The sequence below is a fragment of the Dermacentor albipictus genome, chromosome 10 (assembly GCF_038994185.2).
Source record: "Dermacentor albipictus isolate Rhodes 1998 colony chromosome 10, USDA_Dalb.pri_finalv2, whole genome shotgun sequence".
Classification (NCBI taxonomy): Eukaryota; Metazoa; Arthropoda; class Arachnida; order Ixodida; family Ixodidae; genus Dermacentor; species Dermacentor albipictus.
In genome coordinates, this window is record NC_091830.1 from 8,026,759 (window position 1) to 8,039,010 (window position 12,252).

The 12,252-nt window shown below is 45.6% G+C and overlaps 1 protein-coding gene across 1 annotated transcript in view; it reads right to left on the minus strand.

Annotated features, from left to right (window-relative positions):
* Nucleotides 1-11,589, minus strand: part of LOC135920403 (lamin-A-like) — a 126,245-nt gene extending 114,656 nt beyond the window's left edge. The window contains exon 1 of the mRNA XM_070527589.1: nt 10,979-11,589. The gene's annotated coding sequence lies outside the window, so the exon portion shown is untranslated. The remainder of the gene's footprint in view (nt 1-10,978) is intronic.
* Between the last annotated feature and the right edge of the window lie 663 nt (nt 11,590-12,252).

Here is a 12,252-nt window from a genome sequence, read left to right on the forward strand (position 1 = left end):
GGAGGTCACGTGCCGTGAACCGGTTGACCAAATAGCTAGCTGACAGCAACGACCTATCTTGAAGGCAGCGATAATTACAAAAAAAAAAACCCACTAAAGGAAATAATGTTGTTCACTGAAAGAGAAAGATTGAAAGCATTTCGCATAGAATGATAGATGCCTAATAAGTTTAGTATATGTTATAGTAGCATGTGATGGATGCTAGTATATATATATATATATATATACGTTTCATATATTTTGTTATGATCGTAAATTTTCTTTCATAGCTGAAGCGCTACTTAGCGCGGATTACGTTCGTACGAACGCTTTGTCATTGGCCTTCGCTGGTGGCATGAATAACACTACGAATACCTCAGACCTGCTTTTATATGGTGCAATGACTTTTTTTTTTTAAAGAATACTGGTTGTTGCAGCCGAGGGTAGCGTTAGGGCAAGGAATTCATCAAGCCCATCGCCGAATACGTCCAGTTGTAGGAATTACGGGAAAAGTGTTCATTTGACATTTGTTACATGGCTCCAGTTAAGGAAGCGCACTCCATGCAGGAGCGTGATAAACGTCCGAGTTCACATCAGGACACGTCGGCGCCACTGCCCGAAGAGTCTCCGCCTTTAATACCGTCGTCTTCCCTAGGCGACTCGACTACTGAATCTGATGACTGTACCGCGGCCAAGCACAATCGTCGATCGGTTGCTATGCCACGCCCATGATATCGCATTGTTCCGCAGCACTCCAACCTCCGATACACTCCTACCGTGGCAGCACTTCTACCTTCGCAGCATTCATATACCGCCGATTGTATGCAATATGTGAAGGGATAGCAACCTGGGAATCCAAAGATGGCGCCGCGCTTCTGTAGCATTTGACGTTGGCCCTCTTCCTGATTAGTTCAGACTGTCAGGTAGTGGTGAGGGTGGGTGCCTTTTGCGGACCCGTCAACAGTCAATGTCAACGCTGCGTTGACTTCTTAGTATAGGCGCTCATGTATGGGTGGTGGTTGCCTCGTGGCAAGCGTATAATTAACGCCTCTGGCCCTGTTGAGACGTGACATGGTCCAGAGGAGGCGAAATAGCTTCCTGTTAAGACAAACACTATAGACAGGACCATAATAATAATATTTGGGGTTTTACGTGCCAAAACCACTTTCTGATTATGAGGCACGCCGTAGTGGAGGACTCCGGAAATTTTGACCACCTGGGGTTCTTTAACGTGCGCCTAAATCTAAGCACACGGGTGTTTTCGCATTTCGCCCCCATCGAAATGCGGCTGCCGTGGCCGGGATTCGATCCCGCGACCTCGTGCTCAGCAGCCCAACACCATAGCCACTGAGCAACCACGGCGAGACAGGACCATACCGACTTTCCCTAGAGACATTCCCCGTGGTTAAATTAGGAAAGCACGCAAACCTCAAAGAAGCGAAAATACATTATGACAGCTACTTATATGTATACAGTGCAGGTTTATGCATTATTTTAATAGACGATGCACCATCTCATCCCTTCTTTCACAATCACTTCGTCGTCTTTACTGCTTTTGTGACTTGCTATAGCCCCTCCCAAACGACGATGAGTGTGCTAAATAATACATCACGTGAATAATGAAAAGGCTAAATTGGTATGAAGCTCTTAGGCGAAAAGGAGTGCTAGGGATCCATTTTGCGCAAGCGAGTGCCAGTCCCATCCTCAACTCAATTTTCGAGCGTTCTCGTACCTCACTGCGGTGTACGTTTCACTCCATTTGAACACAAATATCTTTTGTAAGTTGGGAACAGCGCTAAACGACCAACAATGTATCGACAAGCTTAATTTTTAACCATTCTACAAATATAGTAATCCTGCTCCGCCTATGCACAGTAAAAGTTTTTACGCCCTTAAGGTTGAGGATATTAGCCATGTACCATGGGTCGAACAAAATGCAACATTAAGCGTCAAAATCACGATTAAGGGCACTTTTGCCGTTTTGTAAACACATCAGTGTGAGGTTGTTCGTCCCGCGGCTAAATCCTTATCCCTACGTGTATAGAGGTTTTTATTGTGATATGAGTAGGAAAACTTTCAAAATCGAGTCAAATGGCGCAGGGCAAACTGTGCATCGTTTTCAGAGTGAAAACGCACACAAGAACCATAGCTAATTTCACAGGGTGACAAAACACAGTCAGGCTTCAGTAATAAAGCAGTGAATTTGGCCACTGTGTCTACATATGTGACAGAAACAAACAAACAAACAAACAAACAACAATTCAAACTTGTACTTAGTGCATGTATTTCGCATCTAGAAAGAAGCAGGTTTGCCCGAAATCTTCCATCTGGCGTAATAATAGTTCGATTAGGCTGGAGCGCTTGCTTGATTCCTTTCTTCAGGACCAGTCAACGACCTTGTAAACTTCAGTAGCAAGTAACTGGGAATAATTGGGCAACAACAATTAATAAATATTTAATTGACGAAGCCAGTGATGACCCTTAAGTCATCGAAGAGCTTGTATACCCTTTGCATACGTATATGAAGACAAGCTCTGTATGCCCTGAAGTCTGTACGAGTTTTCGTTGCTCATCTACAATGCCCTCGCTGAAGCGGTCGCCTAATCACAGTTTTGCCTTCTCTTATTTGCTTAATGCATTTTCCTGCTGGTTTACGAAGCTCCAATAACACGCCTACAAAGACAAAAAAGAAACAACATTGCAGTACGTTATTCCGGTTTCCTTTGTTGTGGGAATTATGAAATTCTTATTTCTGTTGTTTTTTTTTTTAGCAGCGGCATGTCTGAGATATGAAACGCGTGAAAGAACAAGGACTGCTAAAGCGAGCACGGCGAAATGGAAAAGGCATCTGAAAGTCCGGTACTGCAGCAGCTCCTCCGTAGCACTGCAAAGTAGACCGAAGGCTGTATCTTGCGGAAGTATGTAGCTGAAAGCTCTGCAGAAAAAGAACGACGAGAGAAACTTGCAAAATACGACGCACACGTAGAAAAATCGACTGGAAATTTCGATTTGCCACAAAGAAAGAAAGGATGGTGCAGGAGGGGTCGAGAGTGAGCTTTCTACAGGGTTCGTGAAGGAGAGAGAGAGAGGGGGAGGGAGACGGAGGGAATGCATCTCGCGAGATACGCGAGATCGGGCGAGACCTGCGCGGCGACGATGATGACGAATGGTTTCTTTGGTCGGGAAGAGCCGACTCGGAAGGCACGGTGCACGAAGAACGGAGGGGGAGAGGATATATAGCTGCACTGAACGCGCGCGCACCGACACGCTTGCGCACCCTGTAATTTTTGCTTACCAAAGAACCCGCTTTCTTGTGGATGAGGAGGAAGGCAGCACGAAAGACTTAAAACGAAAAAGGGGAGAAAGAAGAGCGCTGATCTTCCTCTAGCGATTTTTTTTTTGTATCTCCGCTCTTTCACATTTTTTTCTTAATCTGTTCCTGCTTAGCTCCCTGAGCCTCTGTACCAAAGTACAAGGGGAAGGGGGGGGGGGGGATGTCGGCGGCATCTTGCATTTTGTGATAGTGCTTACGGTGGCGACGTGTCCTCTATTCCGTTTGCGTTAGTCCCAGGCACTTTTCGTGAAACGAACGGTAAGAAAATAAATAAATAAATAAATAAATAAATAAATAAATAAATAAATAAATAAATAAATAAATAAAGCATGAGCATATGACTTCCTTTGCAGCGTCATTCTTTATATAACTTCATATTTCGACTACATCCAATTTTAAGGAGTAACCTTAAAAGCGGTGCGCATTCCTAGCGTTTGATTTCAGAGAATAACATAAAACAGGGTAAGGGGTTAGGAATTGAGGACTGTTGCCCTTTCTTTTCCATGCGTAAGCAGTAGAGGGTGTCCTTATGAAATGAACCACATATGCAAAACACTTGCTTGAAACGGTAGGGAGATATTTCTAACACATGCTTTCCCTGTCTTTTCTTTCCTCTATACAAAGTAAATGCACCAACAGCTATCTATATTATTACACACATATAAATCGAAATTCAGGGAATCAGAGCATAAAAAATTATGCATCGCTAATTCAGAATGATAAAAGGATTGACAAAATCGTCAAAGAACAGGAATCTTCATGGCGTACGTTACAGGTCGACATATCGCAGTGTGGGGACGAACGCCAGAAGTTGTCTATATAATGTGTTTGTTGCATCATCGCTGATGCTCTTTTATTACTAATAATGATTAAATAAGCACAAACACATCGTCTTTGCTGATAATAATGTTCAGTATGCAGACCAAAAAAAAGTGAGAGAATAGTGTAGCATAGGCAAAAAGTATTGAACATTACAGATTTATAAGCACGCAAGATATGACTAACAACAATAGGGCCCCTCTGTTTCCTTCCTTCTGGTCCACATATATATATATATATATATATATATATATATATATATATATATATATATATATATATATATATATATATATATATATATATGCCATCTGCGACGCAGACCTGCCATCAGCACTTCGCTGCCGTCAAACGTGCAAGTTTTGACAATATGAAACTCTCGTCAAACATGCAACATTTTGCAACTTAACAATTCTATGGGTTTTACGTGCCAAAAAACCACAATTTGCTTGTGAGGCGCATCGTGCATTGTGGGACTCCGGATTGATTTTGACCGGGGTTCTTTAACGTACACCCAACGCAGGGTGCACGGGCGTTTTTGAATTTCGCCCCCATCGAAATGAGGCCGCCTAGCCGGGATTCCATCCCGCGCCCTCGGGCTTAGTATTGTGCAGTGCCACGGCCACTACACCTCCGCGGCGGTGCGGAGGTAATAGTGTGCGCTTATAACTTTGGATTGGATATACTTATGCTCTGTTCTAACACTTCGAGAGAAATGGTCCAGATAACCTTTCTCCAGAAAAGACGCGGCGACACTGATATGAGCGCACGCTTGGCGTCTCCAGCAATCCTTCACGACAGGTGTAAGCCACCAGTACGGACCCCTATACGAAATTCTGCTGTGAAGCTCTTACCGTCCATCGTGGGAGTTTCGCATGCCGAGAGGCCTCAATAGACGAGACCAATCTGACTCAACGTCGCTTGCACGCACTTCTTAAGGTGGAAGATGCAACTGACGGACTCCCCACTGTGCTCATAAAGCTTGTTTCTCTCTCTCTCTCTCATAATCAAAGCGGACAGCTTACGAGCTTATTAAGGCCCACATTAGTTCCAGCGAAAAAGTAAAAAAAATGGCTGTGGCTTAGGTAAGGTTAAGCCCAGGATGCGAAGCATACTAGCCTTTATTTTAGTTGTTGAACCACTGTTTAGCCTGGTGAACTGCTGTTGCTTGGCTATATTTGGTTCGGCTAGACGAAGAAACAACTCATGCATTACTGCTTCGCATTCAAGAGTGGAACGCGACAGCGTTCCCGTCGACCCGCCAAGGGGTGTAAGACAATGGGCTACAGGGCAGCGACTACGCGCCCCGCATTGGACGCGGTGAGCGTCGAGCAAAGCAGCGTTCGGCGCGGCAACGAAATGTGCGCCTGAGCAAGAGACGCACGCCTTAGAAACAGCTCGTTTCTAAGGCAACACCGCATTCACTAGAGGCGCTTTTGTACCGCTTTGAAGCATCGTACTCGTGGCTCAGTGGTAGCGTCTCCGTCCCACACTCCGGAGACCCTGGTTCGATTCCCACCCAGCCCGTCTTGCAAGAGTTGAGCCAAAGCCACTTCTCCTCTGTCGTGACGTCACGGTGTCACGTGGTTTCAAGGCGACACCGCCGCGCCTGAGGAGCTGGGTTGAGCTCTCGTAATATGCTTCGCATAAAAATATATAGAGAAGTGCAAACACGATCAGAGTATATGACACAGGGTAAGAGCTGTCATGGGTTCTACTTCGACTGTGCAATCTGCTGCAATAAATCTGAATATCTAATCATATGCCAATCCTGCTGTGAAGCTCTCACCGTTCTTACGCGATGTTTTATTGCTTATTTTTAAAATTTTCCCGTGACATGCAGCACAATCCTACAACTTGAGCTGGGTTACCCTCAAGTGCCGACATTATTTACACGAGAAATCAAAAATGAATGCCACCAATTAACAGATTTTCGCTAATTAACTGTTAAACTAGTAACCTTACGGAACCTATTGTAATTATTATTGCATATACGGCATATATTGCATAAATTGCAGTAGACGGTGGCTTCAAAAGTTATATCCACATGGAACGAATTCTGAGGAAGGACACCAGTTTCGGGATATGGGTGTTCAAATTTGGGATGAAATGCGTTGGTGTATTTTTTTTTTTTTTGAGCTCCAGTGCATAGAAGACCGTTTTCGTAAAATAAAAATTGTTGGACAACAGTGCATTTTTATCGCAACTTTTACTGCGCCTATATATCTGAAAGGGGCTGCTAATTCCAAAATTCGTTCCAAATGGATAAGCTTTAGTGAAATAACTGGTTTAACATCGGCTATTGTAATATGTTCGCTAAGGTAATTAGGAAAAAAGTGTATAAGTGAAATTTTTAATTAGACAAATAAGCTCTTTCATTCCCAGTGTTAGTAATATCTGCATCTTGGAGTAATTCAGCTCATTGAATAGATTTGTGCTATATTACTACAGGCGAAGCTTAACAATTCAGTTAACATTAAAGAATACCCGGTAAATACAGGAATTGATTAGACAGTTTATAGATTGCGTACGAGGTACTTTGTAGATTGCTCTGCTTTCCTGGCTTGTCTTTTTGCCTCTTTAAAATCTATACACATAGTATACGAACAAAACTCCGTGACGACCAGAGAAACGAGCTTTCTTTTTCAAAATACGAATAAACTCCTAAGGGTATTACATAGGGAAGAAGAAAGGTGGTAGTATTCTACTTCACAACTACAAGTAATTAAAACAGCATAGGCGAAGCTCAGGTAGTTAGAACGGCAGTTATAAAATACAGATGGTAAAATGTATGGTAACACTATTCGGAATGGGTCGCATGGTTATTGCAAGTAAATGAAGAAAAATGCAATATATGGGCGCAATAAGGAGCTGCTGCATCTACAAGCGATACCAATGTCAACTATCCCGCAGATAACCATGCAGCACGAAATAAAAGTGAGGCTGTAAACTGAGGACATCGGCTTTGGGAATGGTTGCTTGCACAAATTTATTCCCATTCGTCGACAAAAAAAAAAAAACGGAACTTCGTTTGTCCAACGGCTGTGTTTAAACAGTTTAATCCATATACTTCATAGAAAAAAGTCAACATGATATCCATAACCAATTTAAAATAAATTTTTGTGATCATGGTGCAGTCATTCCGAAGTCCTTTCGAACGCCTGCCCGAGCTACCACGCTTACTCCTGCTTTTGACACCATGTATCGAGGGGTATACAGCACAAAAATGAACCCACGAATTACTTAATCTTCATAATTACTATAATCGGGAGCCCTCTTTCTTTTCTTGTGCGGAGCAGTACGCAAGAGTCATTTTTTAGCGTCCGGGAATCCTTCGGTTTTATGGCTTGTAAATATCAAGTGCATGAAAGCAAGCGAAGAGGAGGAGGAGGTAGTGGAGGCGCTGCACGATGTTCGTTGTCTCTCTAATAGGGTGCAGTACTGTGAAACCTACAACGAGAGTAACACTGCAGCGAAAAGCAGAAGTAAACTGCGTACTTTGAAAGTACTCGTGCACTCATCGCAGTATATCCAAGCATGTAGACAACATGCCCCCGATACATGACAAAAGGAGGCGAGCACTGCATGCCTATGCGCCCACAAAAGAGTGACGACATGCAAAATAGGGGAGCATTTATCACAAGTCTGGTGCCCGTACGGCGTAAGATGAAATCTTGTCCCGAATAGCTGGGCGCCGTGTGCGTATACTATTGCGTACGCAGTAGTTTAATAATGGTCAGTGTTGATTTACGTAATACACGCAATGTTTGCAGATATGTCACAATATATACGTCGAACGTGGTGTTGTTGCAGATTTTGCCACCGTTTGAGCCTGTAAGCAAAGCGTAATGATCTCCAGAACAGTATAGTGAGTCTGCAAGAACATAATTTATAGGACAGTCATTCCAGAGACTATGGTTGTTTTGTACATGAAGGAAAACTTAGGAAATGGACGATAACTGTTGTTCGAGGGCTTTTGAATGCATGGCGTATAGGTAACCTGCTGCACAGCCGAGTTTTGTCAAACTCTAGAGGGCAACCGGGTCGCAGGAAGAGGCAGGCTTAAAGTGGTCAACAGTATTCGAACAAAGGAAGTCCGAGCCTAGAAGCAAAGGTTCGACCAAGGGGGACTCAATTGCCTTCACCGGAGCTCTATACCTTTGACAAAGGTGGCACATGTAAACAATGCAACTATATATATATATATATATATATATATATATATATATATATATATATATATATATATATATATATATATATATATATATATATATATATATATATATATATATATATATATATATACATACACCCTTGTGCATTATGCGGTACGCATGTCTATACAGCCTAGTTTTCCGCATATTTCACGAAGCGTTGAAAGACCCACCATGTCACGCGCTTGTTCTGTAATGTCATCTGCTTGAACGAGACCGCCAAAAACAAGTACGGAGAGCGAACGCACACGTGTGTGTCACGTTCCATCTTCCGAACGGGTGACGACACAGCAGAGCTTCAACGCCAGCAGCAGCAGCAGCTTCAACTTCCACAACTGTGCATGCATTTAGCGAGCGTGCGCAAGCGAATGCTCAGCATCGCCCATCTTCCATGCACGAGGAGCTGCGTCGTCGATGACACTTTGGATGGAGGAGGCCTCCTGGCGAGCCGGGGACCGTGCCCGCTCCTTGTCGCCTATCCTGCCCCTTTTTGTTTTTCGTGCGCGCGTGTCCTGCGAGCCCGTTTTTATGCCTTGCTTGCGTAGTTGACCGTGCGTCTCCATACGCACATTCTGCGTCCTCCTCGCCCTCCTCGTCCAGCTCTTGATCTCTTGTTTCGCACGCACGTGGGCGTGGCGCAGCGCGACACTTGACAAATGGTTGGTGACGCGGGGAGACACACACACGACGATGTGGCGCCGGCGAGCGGCCCCGCAGCTTCGGCGCCGGGACGTGAGGGAGGAATAAAATACACGGCTTGCACGGGCGCGAGCTCTCGGTCCCAGTGTGCTGTATATACATGAACGGCGCGCCAAGTTATGTGCACCCATACATTGGAGCGGGAAGGTGTGCGGGTCGGTGCAAGAACAATTCAGACGGGGCCCGTGAGTTTCAGGCTACGCAGATTCGTGAACAGTGCAGTCGCTGCATGCTATCTCAGTTCTGACGAGCGATGTTAGCTTGCGTTTTGAATATTGGGTATTAGGGAACAAGCGCTTGTGCAATATGGCGCAAGATGCGCCCGAGACCATCACGTATGTTGATGTGAGCTCTGAATACAGCAGATGCTGTAAAAGCGCACACAGTCGCAACTTAAAGGTGATCACCAGCACTGCCTACTGTTACACTAGCTTGGACCTCATAGGGCGACCCTATTTCGGTGTAGCCGATGGTTCTTAGCACCCAGGTCAGGTCCACAACCAGTGTAACTCATTGTAACCAATGCACTGTCGAAAATATGCAATCTTGTAACTGAACTTCGTAAATTATATGTAATTACAAGTTTTGCTCGTTCGTACATCAGTGTATGCGTCCTTTGAACCTTAGTCACCCGTTGAGCCACCTGTGCAGACAGTCTCTGACGGCGAGTCTCGGACGCCGAGGGTGGGGGTGAATCACAACGAATCACAGGGCAAAACATCACAGAGCCTAGCCATGAAATGCTATATGTATGCCATATGCATGTACACATTTAGAGCGCAATATATCGGCAAGATGTGAGCGTCCACCTACAGGGCGCATTGATATGCGGCCTCTTCAGTTACCAGACGAAAAACAATATCAAAACCTTCAGACAAACCAGAGAAAAATTGACAGTCACTTTAGCATACGCCGAAGAGGGTGAAGGCTAAAGCATGCGCGCTCCAGAGGCATTCGTTAAATTGCTTTACGTTCTCATTCGAATGCGTTGTTACTTATTGTTTTCTCCTAGCAAAGCTCGTGGGTTCGAGTGTCTTAATGACGCTACCTTAATTAGCTATTGATTAATTAAGAGCACATTCACACCGGCGACTTGAGGAGGTCGCGCGACCAAGTTGGTCGCTTTGCGACCAGTCGCAAATGGTCGCAAACGGTCGCCTTTCTCGAAAAGCGACCATTTTGGGCGAGTCGCTCTCTGCGCGATTTTTCAGTCGCGCGACCGTGGTCGCAAAACTGATAAACCAATCAGCGGCGCACAGGAAGTGATCTTTCGTGTGTCTACATCCGGCCTCCTCCGGCGTCGCATTCAAACTCCGCGTAGATTCCGAGAGTTCTCGCCGAGAACGATAATCTCCGGGATTGCGACTTGCGGGTCGCGCTCAGCCGGGCTTGCCGGTGTGAACATCAGTCGCCTTCAGTGGCTTTTTGATTGCGAGTCGCAAATGGTCGCGCGACCTCCTCAAGTCGCCGGTGTGAATGTGCCCTAAGTTCGCCTTAACACCATAGGTCGTGGGTTCGGCTTCCGTATAAGCTCGAGGGTTCGACTTTCGATGAGGTTGTGGGTTCGAGTGCCCGAATTAACTCTCCCATTAATTAACTATGCTCATCCCCCCCCTTTTTTTGGCACGATGAGCGATATCGGAGCCAGGTTAGAAGGAGACGACGCCGAGCGCGGGAGCAGTGGCACGAGCGCGCGTGTGCGCGATGCGAGCTCACGTGACTTTTCGCACCGCACGCCGCGCTTTACAGATTATCGGGGGCACGAGCCACTTAAGGCTTTCGCCCTAATAAATCACACCATCACACATGCTACGTGTGGGCTAAAGGACCATACATCCCACAAAGGAAAGCAGGAAAGATTGGTGGAAGTTCACGTAGCGCGCAAAAAGTCAGGTTCTGAGCAGGTAGGCATTCGAGGAGGTCGCCTTACCTTGAAAAAACGTTAGTGACAGGATCCAGAAGAATTAGTGAACCTTATATGGACTCCTGCCCACGAAGGCTTGCCCGGCAATGAGAAAGCGCATGCATTGGCCCGAGAGCTTATTTACCGGTCCACCAATGCAGCCTCTACAGCCAGGGAGCCCCTACAAAAAGAGGAAGGTATAAACACTTACAGCGAAATTCTCGATTATTATAGAATGGGAAGGAAAACACTGCCAGAGGCGCATAAGAAACTAAGTAAGCAGGAAGAGATAACATGGAGGCAACTCCAAGCGGGGGTGATCTGCAACCCTTACATTCTGAAGAGATGGCACGATAGCATTGAGGCCATGAGTTGCAAACACTGCGGGGCAAAGGCGGACATGATCCACATACTATGGACATGTCCTAGATACAATAAGCCAGGTAGGGATAGACAATCCTGGGAGACTTTAATGACCAGCTCAAAGGAAGCTGACCAAAGAGAAGTCATCCGCATGGCCCTGGACACCGCTGAGCTCCAAGGAGCATCAGCCAGCTGAAAGGGGAGGAGTAAGCCGAGGAGACAGGAAGACTCTTGCCTCCTTGGGGCTCTTTTTGCGGGTGCAAATAAACGTTATTTCTCTCTTAGTGACAGGAAAGCTAGCATTTGTTCATAATGATGATTACGGCGGGAGGGAAAAGTACCGTCACAAATGTCCGTATATATAGTGCCCATATATTATACTAGAACGCCTTTATGAAATGGAACGTCTCCTAAAAAATATTTAGAAAACGACTTGCCCCTGATTACGGGACCCGAAAAATTCTATCCGATTTCCAGCTGTAGAATTTCTAAAACTGATTCCACTTTCTATTTCCTATTTGCTTGCCCCCTGTATGGGGTAGAAAACCGCAAGCTCGTCTGGTTCACCTCCCCGGCCTTCCCTCTCCCATCTCTCCCTATTCCTAAACCAGAGTGTGAACGGCCGCATTATTACGCTGCAAATATTCGGCAATCCATTCGATACTATAAACCATTACGTTTAATATCGTTCGTACTTGGTTCTATTTAGAAATATTCTTATTCAATGCAACATATAGAAGTTGTCCATCGATAACAGCGAGCTACGAAGACGAGTTCTGCGACCGACGCCTGCAGGAGTAGTGCAGCCGATACCCGCTAGATGGCAGCACCTGTGCCGCGCCAGCCCGGACGCACCGTTTCGCTATTTTCCGCCGCCGCGCCTGATCGGGCAGTTCCTCACCGCTACTGTGCTCGCTTCACTGCTTATCGGAGCCGGG